This window comes from Vulpes lagopus, chromosome 7 (assembly GCF_018345385.1).
Source record: "Vulpes lagopus strain Blue_001 chromosome 7, ASM1834538v1, whole genome shotgun sequence".
Taxonomy (NCBI): domain Eukaryota; kingdom Metazoa; phylum Chordata; class Mammalia; order Carnivora; family Canidae; genus Vulpes; species Vulpes lagopus.
Genome location: NC_054830.1, coordinates 28,437,943 through 28,457,844, shown reverse-complemented (window position 1 = coordinate 28,457,844; position 19,902 = coordinate 28,437,943). Strand labels below are relative to the sequence as shown.

The 19,902-nt window shown below is 39.8% G+C and overlaps 1 protein-coding gene across 5 annotated transcripts in view; it reads left to right on the top strand.

Annotated features, from left to right (window-relative positions):
* The window catches only part of FHIT (fragile histidine triad diadenosine triphosphatase), a 1,370,758-nt gene that overhangs the window by 27,873 nt on the left and 1,322,983 nt on the right, over nt 1-19,902 (top strand). For 4 of the 5 annotated variants that reach the window (XM_041762987.1, XM_041762984.1, XM_041762986.1 and 1 more), the window contains exon 2: nt 7,279-7,327. The gene's annotated coding sequence lies outside the window, so the exon portion shown is untranslated. Of the gene's footprint in view, nt 1-7,062; nt 7,078-7,278; nt 7,328-19,902 lie in introns of those variants that run through there. The other variant, XM_041762988.1, reaches the window with a different exon arrangement.

The following is a 19,902-nucleotide window of genomic DNA, read 5'->3' as shown; positions in this document are numbered from 1 at the left end:
CAAGTGTAGGCTTCCATAGAGAGAGAGCTTTTCAACTTATGAAAGCCCTAGAATACAAAGGAAGAAAAGGAAAAAAAAAATAAACAAAACTAGCCCTAGATTAAGAATTTTCAATTCTAGCGGTGCCTGGCTGGCTCAGTTGGTGGAGTGTATGACTCCTGATCTCAGGGTTGTGAGTTCAAGGCCCATGCTGAGTGCAGAGATTACTTAAAAATAAGATCTTAAAAAGAAAAAGAATTTTCAATGTTAATAGTAAAGCAAACTTACAATATTCTATTATAAAGCAAATTTTATTGAGTGTATGTTATGTGTCAGATACTGTTCTAGAGGATGTGGATTCAATGCAGAACATGATAGATGTTGTCTATGTCTTTGTTGATCTTAGGGTCTAGTGGAAAGATTTTCTACACATACTTTGACAATATTGATCGGCTTTCTAGGTGAATAACAAAACTGAGAATTATTCTGATCATCTCTCTGAACTCTAAATATATCAGAGTTTCACAAAATCTGAATTAGAATTTCTATTAGAAATACATACATATAAATTGAAATAAAACTTCTAGGAATATATCTGAGAAATGTCAAGTTTCAGATATCTTTGCTGCTGTTTCTTATGAGCATTTAAATCAGTATGCAGATTTGCAAATAATTCCATGTGTTTAAAATATTCATTTATCATCAGGTCGTTTAACCAGGGCTATGTTTTCCAGCTGCCTGGTTTTCACTGATACGTAGAAAAAGGTTTAAGAATCTTCTCTTAGTTGAAAATTGGCTATCATTTGAAAGGATGTTGCAACAATTTGTCGGCAGTAACAGCTCACTGAACGTAGCATAAGAAGGAAGACGAGGGCCGAATTTATTCAGTGTCTTCATTCTTGTGTCTTGTCCTCATTCCTGAGCCAACAGACTTCTTTCCCAGATATGTAGATAATTGTTAAAGACTTAAAGGTCAATAACTAATCCCTTAATGTGGCAATCAGGTCTGGTGAGGGCTATAGAATGCAACAGTGGAGGGAAACCCCTCAGTTCCAGGCAGTGTTGCAGTAAGTCCGGTGCAGTTGGATGGTTCCCAGAGATGGGTTTCAACTGGGAGAAGATGAATGGCAAAAGAGGTTTCCATATTTGACAACAATGCTTGTTTACATTCAGACTGGTTTTAAAGGGTGTTGGGGGCTGGATAATGTAGTGAAGGGCTTGGGGTTGGTCAAGATTTTCTAGGTGGCTATCTCTGAACAACCACCAAGGTAAATCAGTGTGTTATTGGCCAATTCTGCTCTACCTCCGTGTTTATGTCTTTTAGGAGCGGCTGAAGCCCAAACCTATTTGGATTGATTTAAATCTAATCTGTCTTGCAGGAGGTCATATGAAGGTTACAGAGTCTGTGTGCTCCAGAGCAAAATGAGGATGATCTAGGCCTGAGGGGACTGGGAGGTGTTGTACTGCCTTATTGCTGCAGGTGAAAATGTATTCATGGCCTATAGAAATTTAGTTCCTTGGCTTTTTGGTCAAGGCAGACATGGGAAAGAGAAGACAAGTTTGAGTGGCTGTTTCTGACTTTTGTCCAGAGATATGTTCTTTGGGCATTGAAACCAAAGTTTTTTTATTCTAACCTGCTCCTATTTTGGATGCGTAGCACACCTATGTGGAAAATGCTCGGGCACCAGAGATGTGCACCAAGACTATAGAATCCATGTCACTTGCCTACTCAACAAATTACTAAATTGCAGTGTTTACTGAAGGACTCACAATGCACTGGTTGGTGTGGCTGGTTTGAACAATAAAGGCCATAGGTCTTAAAGGGTTTAGACATTAATCAAGGTGATAAAACATGCACAGGCGGAAGTAATAATTTAAGTCAATACCATGTATGCCAGTCAGAAGGCATTATGTGACCAAGATGAGCCCAAAGCTCTGTTTTAAGATCAATCCTGCCACCTATCCCTTTGACATTCTGAGAACTTGCAGTCCTGGTCACCCTTTCTTGCTCTTTTGCTCTTAGCTTCTTAGTCTCAACTGGATCTTCTCATCACCTTGACACATGCTCAGGTTTTTTTCTGTTTACAACCTCACAAGAAAACATTTTTCTGTCCTTAATCTTCCTCCTGTTTACTGTTCTCACTCTTTTCCCCTTCATGCCCAAATATCTATGATTGCCCTTACCCGTCTTCTTTTTTAATGATTTCCACTTATTTCTTAGCCGACTCAAAACTGAATTCTGTCTCCACCAGTCCCACAAGTTCTCATTGAGTTCTTCAGTGATCTTCACATTGGGCATTTAAATTTCTTTTTTTTTTTTTTGTATTTTTAAAGATTTATTTATTCATTTGAGAGAGAGAAAGAGAAAGAGGGAGCAGAAGCAGGGCGAGGGGGAGAGGGAGAGAGAGAATCTCCAGCAGACTCCCCACTCACCATGGGGTCCAATGCAGGGCTCTATCTCTTGAGCCTGAGATTATGACCTGCACCGAAATCAAGAGTCAGATGCTTAATGGACTGAGCCACTCAGGCACCCCACACTGGGCATTTTTAGTACTTCTATTACCTGACCTTTCTGTGATACTTAAGGTATTTTGTTTCTTCTCTGGCAACTATTCTCTCTGCTATATGGGGATCATTGTCAACAAACTGTTGAATGTTTAACTTCCTCAAGAATCAGATTTTCCCTTCCTACTTGGTGGCATGTCCCTGGATAGCCGTGTCCATACTCACATCTGCAGTTACTTTCTAGGCACAGAAAACTCACTGCTCCCAAACCTCCTGTCTGACCTACAGATACACATATCCATCTTCTGACCTGGACATTTCTTTCAGCTCTCTCAGGCACCTCACATGCAATATATCTACAACCAAAGTGGTGATCTGGGCTCCTGATATGAACCCTTGCACAATGGGATTCACTCAATGGTCTTGTCCAACCCCAACTCAGAAAGGAAAATTGTCCTAAAGATGGTAATATGCAAACATAGGTTTAAAATCTCTTTTCATAATTGATATCTAACTTTAACATACTGTGATCAGAGAACTTTGTTTGATATCTGTTTTGTGGTATTTGTTGAGACAACCCTTGTGGCCCAATATGTGTTCACTTGTTCCTTTAGTTCCATATGCACTTGTAAAGAATGCTGTGGCAGATTGTATTTTCCACAGGTGGTTACACCAACATATTTATCCAGTCCATGTGCTCATCTTACTGAACACTAACACTCCTTCTGCCAAGAGAAGGAGACTTTGTTCTCTTTGTTCTTCCTTGAGTCTCAATGAGGGTTTGTGACTGCCCTGACCAATGGAATGCTGTCTAAGTGGTATTAATGTGATTTCCAAGCCTAGGCCATGAAGAATACAGCTTCTGCCTGGCTCCTTATTTGGGAACTGTTGCCTTGGGAATCCAGCACCACATTGTGAGACATGGAGAAGCCACATGTAGGTGTTTTGGCTAATAGCCCCAGTTAAGGTCTCAGCTAACTAACCTTCAGTAACAACTGGCTAACATTTGAGGAAATGAGCTTTCAGATGATTCCAGAGCCCAGCTTCCAAGGTTTTCAGCTGAGGCCTCGGGCATTGTGGCATATAGAAGCACTGGCTCACCATCCTCTGTCAGAATTCCTGTTCCATAGAAACCATAGAGACAATAAATTACTAAACTTCAGTCATTAAATCTTGGGTATTTTGTTATGTAGTAGTAGGCAGCTGATGCAAGTATCTATTCTATCACTGCTACTTGCCTACTACTATTTCCACCAGCTTACTTTTGGTTTCTGTTTGCTTAGGGTATAGTTTTCTATACTTTCCCATTCAAACTCCCTTTATGTTTTAAATATTTCTTCTAAACATTATGTAGCAATGTTAAAAAAAATCCATTTAAAAATATGTTTTAACAGATGTTTTAATCCATTTACTATGATTTGTGATATATTTGAACTTACTTTAAGTATTTTCTTTTGTATTTTCTACTGCCTGTGCTTTCCTTTGCTTCCATTCTAGTCTTCTACAGAGAATCGACTGAGTTTTCTGTTCTTTATTTTGTTCCCTCAGTTGGTTTGGACATTTTTATTCTTTTGGTGATTACTCTTAAATGTTTTAAAATTGTGAAATAGACCATACATATACAATAATTCTTGGAGGTGTTTATCTACAGTTATTTATAGTTATTGTATTGTTTTATATTATAATACAATATATAATAAGCTGAACATTTTAGATTCCTCTTCCCTGGCCAAGAAATAGAACATTACATATATTCTAGAATCTTCCCCAATGCTTCTCATTATATCTCCTCCCTTGCCTTCAAGCTAAATGTTGTCTGAATTCCATGTAAATCATATCCTTGCTTTTCTTTATAGTTTTTGCCACTTATATGTTATATTCCAAAACAAGATAGTATATATTTTTGCCTTTTGAACATGTCGTATATATGAAATAATATATACATAGTCTTCTGTGATTTGGTCTTTGTTTTATATAATATTTTTGAGAGGCATAGATGTTATGGGTGTGACTTTTTCATTGATTTTTCAAAGCTGTGTAATATCCCATTGTAAGACTGTAAAAATGTATGTATTCATTGTACTCTTGATAGATATTTGGGTTGTTTTCAGTATTTCTTGGCATTCTAGCAATGATGCTCTTTAATAATTTAATCAGTATCTATCTCTTCCTTCTAAGTAATTCATTCCCCTCCCTTATTCCATATAATTGCAGCCAACAACTCATTTCACCTTATTTGCAAACCCTAAACATGGTCGTAGTTGTTATTGGAATTTAGAACCAAGACTTAGTAATTATTATTCAATACTTATTATTTATTATTAAATTTACTAGATTTATCATCATGCTTGCTAATGTCTTTATTTCTCATTGCTTTTAGCTCCTCATCTCTTCTACCTGGGGTCAATTCCTTTTTATTCAAATATGTCTTTTAGTATCTCTTTTAGCAAAAGTAAACTTATGTGATCAGGAAACACCCCCACCCCCTGCTGAAAAATGTCCTTGTTTCTCTGTCATTCTTGAATGATAATTGGTTTAGCATGGCTGTAGCATTATTTGCTGAACTTTTTTTTTTCCCCTTAGTACTTTGAACATGTTATTCCATTGCTGTCTTGCTTTTATTTTTGCTGATGACAAGTTGTTTTGCAAGGAGTCTGTTTTTTCTCTCTGGTTGACTTTAAGACTTTCTATCTTGGTGTTTTGTGGTTTCTTTCTGATGTATCCACCTGTGGATTTGCTTTTATTTATCTTCTGAGGTCTTGGTGTACTTTTTTCAGGAGGATTCATGTCTCACTCTAGAAAATTTACATTCATTATCTTTTTATATTTGTCTTTTCCTTTTCTTTTGAGCTTGACTATTTGGATATATACATATTTAAATCATCACCAAATTTGCTTAGCATTTCTTTGTGTTTAAAGTGGAAAGGCATATATAGGTCAGTGTCTATGTCAGACCATAAATCTCTCATATTTTACAAATTGCAATGTACTATTTTGTCTAGTCTTCCCAAGATTATGTTCACCCCAAATTATCTTTCCCCCAACTCCATTGCAATCCATGTAACAGGGGGATAGGGAAATTTCTGATGTTGTCTCATGGAGGGGCTTTATATCTTGCATTAATATTCCAAGATTTCTGTCACAGCCCAGAAATCTGGTCTTGTTCTTCAGTGATCATGCATCAGCAGTAATGGGTTCTTCGGTAAGGGCTAAAGCAGGTATGTAGGATATTGAAGGAAAGGAAGAAAAAACCATGGGAAAACCATGGATTAGTTGGCCATTCCCAACCACTGCATCTTTAGGAGATGTGAGGACCTAGCCAAGAATGACAGAAAGAGGAATATTCCAATTGTATTTGACCATGTGGAATCACCCTCTGGGTAATGATGGACTGATAGAGAATGTTATATCAGCCCCTTGAAATATCATTACTACAGTAGTCCCCTGCTTATCGACTAAGGTTACATTCTGACGCTTTCAGTGGATGGCTGAAACTGAATGGTACTGAGCCTTGTTTATACTATATACATATATGTAACTATGATAAATTTAGTGTATAAGTTAGGCACAGTAAGAAATTAACACAATAACAACTAATAAGTTAGAACAATATTCTATAATAAGTTATGTGGAGAATGTGGTCTTTCTTTTTGTATTTATTTATTTATTTATTTATTTATTTATTTATTTATTCATGAGAAACAGAGAGGGAGAGAGAGAGAGGCAGAGACACAGGCAGAGGGAGAAGCAGGCTCCATGCAGGGAGCCCGATGTGGGACTGGATCCCAGGTCTCCAGGATCAGGCCCTGGGCTGAAGGCGGTGCTAAACCGCTGAGCCACCCAGGCTGCCCTGTGGTCTTTCTGAGAATATCTCACTGTGCTGTATTCACCCTTCTTCATGTGATGATGTGAAATGATAGAATGCCTATGTGATGAGACGAAGTGAGGTGAATGATGTAGGCATGACAAGTAGCCTTAGGCTACTATTGACCTTCTGACAGTTTGTCAGAAGGAGGATCATCTGCTGCAGACCACCATTGACTATCAGTAACTGAAACCATGGAAAGTAAAACCTCCAATAAGGGGGGCGGATCTCCTGCATTGCTTAACAACTCTCATTTACCACATCTCTTGCTGTGTTGACCAATGTATGCTGAGTACATGGTATTTTTTGATCACAGGGAGCTTAATTTAACATGTCAAGTTTTTATTTGAAATATCAAGTGGGGCTTCCTCGGCTTTGTGAGTTTCTCTCTACCTAGGTTAAAGAGACTGTACCTGTTATCTTGCATCTTTGTACTCATGGGCGCAAGTGGTGAGGTCTGGATTGGAAGGACCAGGGGCCTCATATCAATGGAACAGGCTCCCCCATGGAAAACATTTTCAGAGAAATGGAAATAGAGTACGCAAGAAAGATAACAATGGAAAAAGTAAGAAAATAAAGTGCTGGGTCAGGTTGAGTGTGCTGTGTAACGTTTAACTTTATTTTCATCTCTACACTTTAGAAGTCATTCTCATTCTGTTCAGGAGTTCACTCCCAAGAAGATTTGACTGTTGGTCTGACTGGTTTGTGTGACTTAATTCTGGCCAGAGGTGCGCGCTGTTTTCATTTGATGACAGTCTTTTATTGGCCTTTTGTTAGTGAAGTATGAAGCATGGGTTTTATCAATGGCTTATTTGGCCAGTGCCACCACATATGATGGCATATGGAAATTCTACTTAGAGGCACAGAGAGAAAACGTTTGGTGTTTTACTCGCAGATAACTCCCTGCTTTCGTTTTTATCTCTTTGTAGCTTTGAAGCTCAGCAAAGAAGGAAAATCCATTGAGAACAGTCTGTAAAGGTAAGTGTATTTATTACATGGCCTTGACAAACATTGCCTTTACAACATTGATTTTTCTTTTATTCAGAGATTTAAACACTTGGATTAAAGATATAGCTGACAGGACAACTTCCTTAACCACCTGCTTGTCCTCCCTCTTAGGCAAAAGTGCTGAGCAATAGTTAGCGGAGAGCAGGAAGAAATAAAATGATGTGCTGAGGGTAGCCAAATGCAATTGTATGCTTGCTGACTTTTGCTTTCTTCTCAGCAGTTAAGACATTCCAATGGAGCTAAGTTTACTAAGATTAATGCTAGCTGGAAAAAGAATGCACTCGTACTGCTTCTAGTCGATGGTTAAATAAAACCAGCTGGCCAAATAAAGCATTTAAACTAAAATGCAGAGTGGCATTTGAATTGGGTTGGATGAAATTTATCATGAAAGTCAGTTGTGCAGTTGTGTGGAGGAGCTAGTTTTGTAGAAAGGAGCAAGCCAGCCAGTTTGGTGTAGCTAATTTCATTCAGCCCAGTCTCCGTGGAATCTAAGTGAGTTACAGGAAATGAACTTCCAAGTTCGAAGCAATGGGAAAAGTACCTATCAGCTTTCTGTGAAACATTGCAATCGCGTTGGTTTTTACATGGAAAAATGTAATTGTTTCCTCTTTGCTAGGTATATTTATAAGCATACCACTGTACAGCATTGTTCTTTGATTCATTGTTTAATTTCTGTTCTGCATGAAGTATTTTAATTTAAAGAATTCATTCTGGGAAATTATAGGGCTGCAGTTTCATCAAGAGTCTTTGGTGGCCAGGGTGAAATATGCCATAATTTTACATTTGTTTTCATCATCAATTATGTTTTTGACAATTTTAGGTTTTTTTCCTGTCATTTTTATTACAGCAATCATGACCGTGACCACTTTAGTTAAAGTTGAAAAGCCATTTTGATTTACCTTCTATTTTAAGTTATTCCTAAACTTTATGAAAAATCTACTTCTGAGGCTGAATTTTTAATGTTTGTTTCGAGGGTGAAAAAGAATTTTACAAAGGAAATTGGAGAAAGCCTCTTTTGAATGATCAAAACATGAGCTATAAAAACACCATTTTGAGGATTTGCTTTGGGATGACTAAACTGTGGTGCATTGAAGTCTGGTTGGCGTGGAACTTTCTCTAATGGTTTTCAGCCATATAACTTCCACAACCCTGGACCACTGAGCCATATCTTGGAATAAAGCAGTACTTGATAGCTTCTTAGAAATAAATTCTCATAAATTATTGGAGTTGGTGATAATGTGGCAATCTTCAGAACTTTGCAATCTTTAGGTATGGTTACAGTGCTCCCATTTTTCTTAGAGACTGTTTTTCACACAGTACTCCATTTCCTCTGCTCTCAGTGAAATTCCTTTGTTAAATTGGTATTTGATCAGACATGGATTTAGTCCTTGGTTGGCTTCTATCAGCTGTTGGACCATGGACACATTATTTACTCCCTCTGCATCTCATAGTTTGTGAAATGGAGGTAATAATATTGTTTTCCTCATAAGGTTGTTGTGGAGGTTAAATGAATTATTATTAGGTATTAAGGGCTTGGTTGGAACAGGTCCTGGCCCGTAACAGATATTCAGGAGATGTTAGTTGCTGCTGCTCTTGTTAATACTACCGTCATCATCATTATCATCAGATCAGCATCCTTCTGAATTTATTTGTTAGACATTTTGAGAAGTCTGTGCTTTTTGGAAGCTTCAGGCTAATGTTTTCAAAATGAGGATGTCAGTACTAAAAAAGGAGATATTCTACTTTGTTTTTAGGAATCAGAGGAAAAACTAACTTTCACGTAAAGTGAGAAGGGGGCCTTTGGATGTCAAATTTGTCATGTTGAAGTTTTGTAGGCATCAGGGTAAACACTTTTCCTTGGCTGTGTGTAGGCAATTACTAATTAATCTAGTCTTAAGAAATTTTTTAAAAATATTTTATTTATTTATTCATGAGAGACACAGACTGAGAGAGTCTTAAGAAATTAGCGATCTAAGTCTTGGCAAGTGTAGAGGAACTTCTCCCTCTTCCCCTTGCTTTCCCTGTCTTCTGTTTTCTCTTCCTAACAGCACCTTGATTTTATTTTGAGGTGGTTGTAACAGTGGAGCTGTAACCGGGGGCCTCACCCAGGGGCCTACACTCAGCCTAGGGATGGGTTATGATCACTAGCTTGGTTAAGTGGGTGTGCATGTGCAATTTGAATCTTGAGCTGGGGGATTCTCCTTTCTTCCAGCGGGCATTCTGCTCTGAAAATACCTACTCTGAAACCACCTTAGCAGTCCCCATCCCCTAGTCTCTATGTCTGTCTTGGCAACTGATGGTTACTAAGCCTTATTTTCCAATCTACTGTAGATTCACTGAGCCCATATTTTCCTTCCAGTGATCTTCCTCAAATTAGCCAACTGGCTTCAGTTGGTTGTAATCACAGAAGCCTAAGTGGTAGAGTAGTTTATACATTAGGGAGCTAGGTCTGGGATAAACGGGATGTGTTTGGAGGTTTAGAATCAAAATACCATTCATTACTTTCTTCCATCATGTGTAAGCACCTGAACACTTTGCAGTAGATTATAAAAGGTGTAGAGATCTCAATTTCTATTTCAAAAATGGGCCATTTTGCTGGACTTCACACTGTGAAGTCACTTCTGGCTGCTTCTCTCAGCTCTCAAAGGATGTGTGTGTATGTGGGGGTAGAACTGGAAATGGCAAGAGGAGCAGAGAGGTCTTTCCTCCAGTTTTGGGGGCCCTGGTCTCTCTGTGGTCTGGGGGTTGTGAAGGAACTGTGATTTCCTTCTACTTACTCCAGCCTCCCCAAACAAAACTCATTACATACTTTTCTACTTTCCCCTGAATTTTTATTCCTCTTTTGAACACTTGCCTTGCCCTACTGAACACCTTCTTGTCAACGATGTGTAAAATGTGATTGAAAACTCAATTATTTTGGTCTCTGGCACTGCTTGTGGTTTTTCGAGAACGAAATGGGCAAGTTTGCTCTCTTTCCCCTTGTGTCTTGTTTGTTGACTACTTCTGCGTTCTGTGCAGTGCCTAGAACAAAGTCGGTTAATGATTTTTTCCACAGGAACATCAATTTTGCACTCTTACTGTGAATAAGTAGCATTGCTGCCTTATATGGTAGAAAGGGCCTTAGCTGAAATGTTAGGGAACATGCCTTCCAGTTTGGGCTCTGTTGTTGGTAGCTTTATGATTCTGGGCAAAATATCTTAACTTTTCTTAAGGTCTCTGGTTCCTCACCGATAAAACCAGGATAACCCTTGCTCTATCTACTGCATAGAGATGTTTTGAGGTTGACATAAAGGTAATGTATGTGAAAGTGTTTAGCCACTTGTCAAGTGCTGCATAACATCAGTGCATGATGGTGATGATGCCATTTATGTTAAGCAGGTGGAAAAATGAAGGTATCTTTTTAAATTTTTTTGTAAGGTTGGGTAGAAAAGGGACATAAATTTAAATACAAAAATAAGGGATGCCTGGGTAGCTCAGCGGTTAAGTGTTTGCCTTCAGTTCAGTGCGTGATCCTGGGGTCCTGGGATCAAGTCCGACATCGGGCTCCCTGTATAGAGTCTGCTTCTCCCTCTGCCTCCTCTCCTTCTCCTCCCTCCCTCTGTCTCTGTCTCTCTGTGTCTCTCATGAATAAATAAATAAAATCTTAAAAAAAATAAAAACGAAAATAAAACTCTGCTTAGTGCTTGTGCTGGATATTCTTTGTGCCTCCAGCTCCTTGCTCCTCTGAAAGGCTCTGTGCCCCAGGAGGCTAACCCCTACTGTCAGCATTCCTTGGTCTTCTTTGCTCTCTGGCTTTCTGTTGAATTAGCCAATGGAAGGCACTGGGTTAAAATCCATGAATGTGAGTTTGGAATATTATTCCTTACCTTCCTTGCAGCAGTGCAGTTGGCAGCAGCTCTGTCCCTCTAAGGAAGGCCACGGTTCCTGCTGTGGGCCTCTCTTCTGCAGCTAGAGCTCTTTCCACTCTCTGAGGGCTGCACCATCCCTTTTCCACTTCAAGTCTGAAGTGGCAGCAGGTTTATTTGTGCTCTTTGGTACTGGACTGTCCCTTCTGGCTTCCCTTAACCTTGCCCATACCTTTTGTTAAATCCATCCCAGATATCCCGGATGAGGCTGCTGTCTCTTTCCTGATGTGACCTTGATTGCAGAGAGGAACTTCTTTCTTTGTATTTCTTTCTGCCATTTTCAGTTCAATTCAACAAATGTCTACTTAGGACTTACTGTGTGCCAGGGACATAGTAAATGGTTATTGTAAACTTTAAAGAACTGGACATTTTGGTGGTACACTTGGAAGGATTATATCAATCAGGTTTTTAAAAAGCAAGTAAACTGAAAAACCTTATAGTAACCCTAGTATGTAAAGACATCCAATATTACACGTTACGAATTATCTTTTAAAATTCACTTTTATTTTTATCAAAGCAACCTATCTACATCAATTTTAGCAATATTTTTGATACTCCCCATTCTTACCACTTTTAGTCCCCTCAGCCCCCTAAACATAATTATATCACAATTTTTATTTGAATCAATATGTAGTATCTACATTATCATTTTGGTCTGGTTGGTAATGTATTCTTTAACATGTAACTTTTGGTCTTCCTTAGAAGAATTAACATATGCTTTCAAAATTTGCTCACTTTCCTAGGCATCTATTTTAGGAGGTGTAGGTAGTCATAGCATTTCCATTTTAGATGTATAAATGAGATTTGAGACTTAAGTATTTTGCCCAGAATCATACAGCTAGTAAGTGTCAGAATTGGGGTTAAACACCAGCCAGCCCATCTACAAAGCCTGCATTCTTAATCATGACATTGTTTACTAACACTGTCACTTCAGTTGTTATCCTAATGGCTATGTTAAAAGAAAACAAAACTTGAGGTCTCTCAGATTCAGAATCAGTAGATTTGAGATAGGGACCAAGAATCTGTAGTTCAGAAAGCTCCACAGGTGATTCCATTGATCAGCAGGGTTTGAGAACTTCTGTTCTATATCCTATCATTTCTGTAATCACCATCCTCAACATCATCACCACTACCATCATCACCACTACTACCTCCATCAGCGGCAGCAAATGACAGTCTTGTGCTCTTAGTAGCTAAGTAGAAATCCTGGTGTTTGGTAAAGCAGCTGCTTTTTGACCTGCTAGGTGAGATCACACTGGTGGGTGATTCAGGTAATAATTTATCTGGCCATTTTTAAGTTTGACCAGTGCTTTGGGAAGAACTGTGCCCCACAGATGTAGACAAGGGTATTTTTTCACCTCGGTTACTTTATCTGGTAAAAAAGCAATAAGAACCTTGTCTCTGTACTTAGCCTTGACCTCATAGGGACTCTTTTTTTTCTGAGTCCCCTAAAATGACATCTAGGGGGAATATAAAGCTCAAGTAAAAGAGAAACTTTGATGTCTTTGTTCTATTTGATTTCCACCCCCCCTTCCTCCAATGCTTGTGGCATTTCTTGTTTATCAGGCAGGAGAGAAGCAGTAAAATTTGGCCTGGGGTTTTCTCATCCCTAGGTGTGAAATTATTTCAGAACTATAATAATAATACTTTGCATTTCTATAGTCCTTTTATTTGAAGATCTAAAAGTATTCTGTTGGTGTTAATAGAGCTTCCTAGCACCCTCTGAAGTAGGTAAGTATTATTAGAGAAGATTTCCTCCAAGAACATTTTCACTTCATATCCCATGTGTGACTTGAAAATGCTTTTGTATTATTTGGGAATCTCAACTACTTAAAGTGCCATGCATATAGGGCACTTGTTTGCTTTATATTCAGTCATCATTAATTCCCAGCCATTGAGGGAAATAGAGTCTGGCTTCCCATGAATGGGTGTGGCATTTATTTAGTGAGAAATGAAATAAAAGCATTTTGTTATTGCTTTTTATTTGAATGTTTTTTGAAAATACTCAGTAATGTTCACCAGCTATGGAACTGTCTATCTTACAGCTAATTTTCCTTTTTTTAAGTAGCAAGACTTGTGGGAATATGTTGATAACTAGTGGGAGTTTGACTTGGTAATGTGTCCTTTGGGAGCTCATGACATGTCAAGCCAATTAAAAATACAAACTGAGTTTGCATTCTTATTTAAAGGTTTAATTTTGAAAAATTGCTTTGAATGTTGCATACCTGAATTTTAATCATACATTCATGCCTACTTGTTTTTTTTTTTTTTTTTCCTCAAAATGTTGGGAACTTTCAGTGGTGTTGGGAGTGTCATTGATGCAGAAGTGCTGCGTGTCTGCCATAGCACATGTGGAGGAGCAAAAATTTCCTCCTTCAAGAACCTTCTAGCTGGGCTAAGAATCAAATTGACATGAGACAGATTAATAGGAGAGAAACACATTTGATTTCATACATAGGGAGAGTCCACATACACATTGAAATTCCAAAGATAGGCAAAATGAGGTATAGGTGTCATTCTGAATTAAGAAGAGGGTAGAGGTTGGGACTTTATTTTTTTTAAAAGATTTTATTTATTTATTCATGAGAGACACACAGAGAGGCAAAGACATAGGCAAAGGGAGAAGTAGGTTCCCTGTGGGGAACTTGATGTAGGACTCTATCCCAGGACCCCTGGATCATGCCCTGAGCTGAAGGCAGATGCTCAACCACTGAGCCACCCAGGTATCCCACGTTTGGGACTTTAAAGGGAAGGACTTTAAATTCCTGTAATTCACAGGAAGATGAAAAAGAGTAAATATTTGGTAAACAAGTGTTTGCTGGATCTCTCAAATGGTGGGTCAAAGAGAGGACTTTCATGAAACAGGCTTTGCTAGCTAGGTTCCTCCCTATCTACCAGGTAAGGAGCTTTATCTCAAATCTGCTGGGTTTCATTGCTCTTTAACTGAAAATAATTATCATGTCAAAGTGGCCTATCTTGGGGCTGGCTGCCTTGGCTTCTCCACAGAACATTCAGGAAAGGCCCTCTGTTCCTTAGTCTATGCTGGTCACTCTAGAAAGTTCCTTGTCCATGCAGTGTTGGGTGGCCCTGCTGTGTCTCTCCAAAGGAGGTTGGGCTCTTTTTGATTTCAGGGACTCAGTATTCATTTTCCCAGCATCTCCTTACCATCCCCATCAAATGTCCTGTGACTTCCTTGGAGATCTGCCTGGGAAACTGAGTGGGTCCACTACTTTCAGGACCTACTACTCCACTACTTTCAGGACCTAGAAAATCTCCAGTTTCTCTTCAATAGTATTCCACCTAAACAAGGTGAAAGGAAACAGAACAGTTTTGAATAACACAATTCAAATTTGTTTTTATCCCTGTCATTTTTGCTGGTGTCTAGCATATACCCTTCCATGAAAGAAAAATCCTTAGTGAAGACCAGATTTTTGGGGGGATGATTAGAGATGGCCTTCTAGTACTTTCTGCATTTGGACAAAGGGAATGCAAACTCTCTCAAAGTAATTGAGATAAGAAAGGGGATATATGGAGGGATAATAAAATGTACAGCTTCATATCCTTAAAATATGCTGCCCATCAATGAGACGAGGTGATGGATCAGTGTTTGTGGTGTGTTTTATGACCTTCAGGATGGAGAGAGCATCAGATGATCACGTGTTTAATTCTTTCCCTGGCATTTCATTGTCTTCCCTTTCGGGAAAAATTCCCCTAAGGCCCATCATCTGTAGATTTGGAGGAATGTGGGCAGAACCATGAATCTTTGCACCATTTTCTCCTGAGTCTTTTGCTCAGGAGGTCACATAAATTTGTTACTAATTATGTGAAGATAGATTTAAAAGTGAAAATGCTTTTGGCTGCAAATAATCAGAAATTCAACTTGAAATGGTTTAAACAATAAGGGAATTAAAAAAAAAAAAAAGCTTCCAACCCTCTCCATGTCTACCTGCTGAGCCCCATGGATGTCATGATTGATGGGAAGGCATTACAGAACATGGGCTCTGAATGTCTGGAATCCAATCTCAATCCACTTTTTCCTGGTGCCAAGCGACTGGGGACCCACCAGGGTGCCTTTGATGGTTGTCACTGTGCAGCAGTGAGAGGATTTTGAGCACTAAGTTGTTGACAGATTGCTAAGTATTGTCAATTATTTTGTGAATTTCTCTACCAACTTACATTTGAATGCAAAATAGAAGCCATCAGAATAAGGCAAATGAATTATCTCAAGGAACAAGATATCCCAAGGGGGCAGCTCTAGGTTGTGTTAATTTGGTGGCTCAACAATGTCATTTAGGTCTTCATTTCTTGTTTTTTACCTCTGCCATCTTCACTGTTTTGACTTGGTCCTCAGACTGGCTGCCTTAATGGTTCTAAGGTGGCTGTTAAATTCTGGGGTGTCACCTGGACATATGGTAGCATCCATTGGTATAGGAGACTATTTATTCTTTGCATTCCTTTTTAAAAACAAAGGACCTTTCCTGTAACCCATCTAGGAGGCTTCTTGTTAGGTTACATTGGCTGATTACAGCCATGTACTCCTTCCCAAATCAGACACTGGCACATTGGATGGGATTACCTTGTTTGGCTTGGATTGGTGCTCTCCAATTTTAATTTATTCTTGTCAGGGTACACCTAGAAAATGATAACATTTGGTCAGCATGTTTGTTAAACAGATGAGGCTGCTTATATCTGAACGTGGCTGGTGGGTGGGTGGGTGTGAGTGTGTGTTGGCTTTTTTGACCCTGTTCTGCCCAGCTGCCTTAGGGGCTAAAGAGATGATATCTGAGCAGCTGCAACCCATTCTCTGCTTTAAACTAATCAGGATTTACCCCTGAACTGAGGTTAATCTTATCTTCTCTGGGTACATGGCTTTGTGGAGGGAGGACACTCCAATATAATTGAGGTTTTATGGAACGACTGGGTGGCTCAGCAAATGAGCATCTGCCTTTGGCTCAGGGTGTGGTCCTGGAGTCCCAGGATCGAGTCCTACATCAGGCTTCCTGGATGGAGCCTGCTTCTCCCTCTACGTCTCTGCCTAGCCTCTCTCTGTGTCTCTCGTGAATAAATAAATAAGATTTAAAAAAAATTAAGTTTTACTTTCAAGGCAGAAGAAGGGATGGCTGTTGGGTGATATGCTGTGTAGATATTTCTTGTCTTTGCATATACACCTAATATCCTTCTTTGGATCATTAGTTCTTTATGGAGAAAGGACCACGTTTTGCAAATGTTAAGTGCCCAATGATTATTTGTATATTGAACGAATGAATATGTACTCATGTATTTGACTAACTGATGTTTTCAACATCACTGACCTCCTGAAATGTGCCAGGAGGTTAAGAAACATGGGCCCAACTGATGATTTTACATCTAGGGAGGGAGACAGATCACAAATAATACATATATAAGTAAAAGTGAAGTCTTATTGCAATAGGAGGCAAAACAGAGCAGACTTCTTCATACTTGGTGGTCTGAGAGGGCTTGAGTTTATGACATTTTAGTTGAGATATGAAAGAAGGACCAGGCTGTGGGTAGGAATCAGCCATGCAGAATGGGGAAAGAGGGTTCATAGTTTTGACCCTTCTACCTACCTCCTGGTTCAGAATCGTTTGTTCTTAAAAAACAAACAAAACAAAACAAAACAAAACAAAAAACAGCAACAAAAACAACAAAAGATGGGGCATTTGCTCTAATACCACCAGCTAGCTTACTGATTTGAGGGCAGGTTGGCCTGAGGGCTTCTGAGGCATTGGACTGGGAAGTGGTTAACCCTCTAGAGCAGGTGCAGTGAGTGGATAAGCCACACTGACTCTCAGTTGCTCCATCCTAAAGCACAGTGATGGTACATCCTCTCCCACTGCTTCTCCCTGCATACTGGCTGTTCTGTTCTGTGTAGCCAGGTTCACCCTGACTATTCCTGCTGCTCCCTCTGTCCTTTTTAAGGGGTGGCTAGAGACTGACAAGAATGACTCCCATTCCTATTTCCTAGGGGCAAGTATCTGAATAGCTTGATGTAGGTCAGGTGCTCACACTTGCTGGAGTCCGCTGTGGTCTGGGCCCAGGGTCTGGCTGGCTGGCTGCCTACTTAATTCTAGTTAATCCCTCTCAGCAGGATTGGGAGAGTTTCTCTGGTGAGGTGCAGTATAGGGCAGGTGGATGGGTTAAAAACTCCTCTGTTTTTCAGGTTCTCCAACTTAAACAACACTGGGAGGGTCCCAGTGACGTAAATAATTTAATTATTACCTGAGTTCCTTCACTGAGTACTGATGTTTGCTGCCGGGTACAGCATACAGGAGGTACTTACGAAGTAGGTAGTGATGGTGATAATAGTAAAATGGACCATGAAATAGGTGGTACTGCTTTCTTAAGGGTGCAGGTCAATCGTATTATTTTGATGGAAATACTTGTTTGCAGATGAGAAACTCTGGTAAATGCCAGTCTGTATCTTTAAACCACTTTATAATCCCTTCATTCATATTACAAAAATTATACACTTGCATTTAAGTTTATTTGGGAACTGGATCAGCACAAGAGAACAAAGTAGAAATTGCTCAAGATCCCACTGCCCAGACACAACCTCCTATGGCATTTTGGGGTTGTTCTTTCTGTTCAGTTTTCTGTGAGGATATGTATTTTTAAAAATGGCATGTACTGGTTTTTCCATTTAAAAATGTTAAGTAAATAATTGCTTTTTAAATTTGCATTGTGAGCATTAAAAATCCTTCTACCACACCCCTATTGAGAGCGGCACTGTATGTGTCACAGGGAAGGAGCCTACGGAAGCCCACATACAGATTGGGAAATCCCATCTGTCACTGAATGCGGGCCTCGGACTGGGACGGATTGGAATGCTGACCTCGAGTTTGTGTGGCAGTGCAGATACTGCAGGGTGATTGCTGAAGCTGGTCAGAAATTAAGTTTACCTGATTATGATCACTCTTGGTCGGGGGGGCGCCACTTTCCTGAGGGTGATTTACATGAAGCTCATTTTCCGATTTGCAAGGAGGAAGGCTCATTTTGAGCATCCCTGTAAGGAAAATAATCAGCATCCCCCTCAGGGTTCCAGGAAGCTTCTTTGCCACTCTGGTCAGGGTGGCCCCTGCAGACTGCACTTGCTTCTCCCGATAAAGCAAATGCAAGCATGCCAAATTGCTTTGCTCCAGCTTAACCCTACTCCAGAATGAATCCATAAATGCTACAAAAGGGAAGCTTATGAACATATGCTACACAGAACTCAGAAAGCGTCCTGCCTACTTAATCCTTTTCTTCAGGGGAAGAAAAAAGTTCTGTTTATACTTGAACTGAGAATTGAGGGATCACAAAAATGAAGATTGGATGCCTTGCTAGAAATCACCAGTTGTGTTTTCTCATTTCCCTTAGAGCCATGGGTTGATTTTTCAATACAGCTGTGTCAGTGGGGAAATGTGCCGCTCTTTCTAGAGGTTTTAGATTCACTCCCAATTATGTGACTGTGTCTAAATGACTTTTGAGGAAATGCAAGTTCGCCTTGTTTAAACACAGAGTGTGCATTACAGTGGATTTTGAGGACTGGAGGCCATCTCTCCATGTCATTATCTCTCCACCCTCTCCCCCACCCCCAAGACTCCCCATTTAGATTATTGCAGATGGTAAAAAGCACTTCTCCACTTCATGGTCTCGGACAGAGAGTTGCATGAAATTGCACTATATGTATACTAGCTCGGAGGTTCAGGGACACGCCCTGGCACTTAGCATGCATATTCATCCTTCTGCTGCAAGATGATTCCCCTGCAAAACAGTTCATCTTTTTTCTTGCTGGAATATTTGCTTGCAGACACCCACAGAAGCTTTCTGGCAAGCTTTCTGATCCCGAAGCAACTCAGATTTTTTGATCCTGCTCTGCTTGCCATGGGCCTCCCCACACTGGAGCTCTGGAGGACTCTAGCAGGTCTAGCTTCAGTCTCTTTCCATCTCAGGGAAGTGGATGCTATGTTTTTGCCTGTGTCTTATTTAATGTATGTCTGTATCTTCCAGCTCTCTTGGGCTAGAGGTCTACAGGGCCATTCGGTTTGACACCAAAGGCACTATCTGTGTATAGCCAGTCATAATGAATAACTGTAAACATGATTAGATGCCTGCCCAAAGGGGGTGTTAGCCAAGAGGTGTGTGAATCTGCTTGGAGGGGCAACAGCTGAGATGTCAGAGTAGTTTACCATCTCCTGGGTAGAGGCATTAGGAGAGTGTTTTCTGTCTGAAAAATATTACAGGCATCAGATCCTAAACTTCCCCTCCTGTGGCTGCAGGTACTCAACTTTTTGATTTAGAAATGAGGGGTGCTGTATGAGTATTGCAAGCACAGGAGATTCAGAGCAGAAAATAAATAAAAAAATGCAGGGGACTTCATGATGGGAGTGAATTGTGGCCATCCTCAACCCAGGATACATTTGGTAAGATGCATTTATGAAGACCTATTTATGCCACTAGGACCTGCTACTCTGCCCCTTTTTTTCTGTGAACACCAAAACCATCATATTCTGATACTGTGTTAAATAACAAAAATTCAATCGAGTAAATAAAAAAAATCTAATTGGCTTTATTATACCATTCATGAATTGGGCAGCCTCCCAACTAGCAAGGGAGGAGAGCTCTAAAGGGCTACGGAGA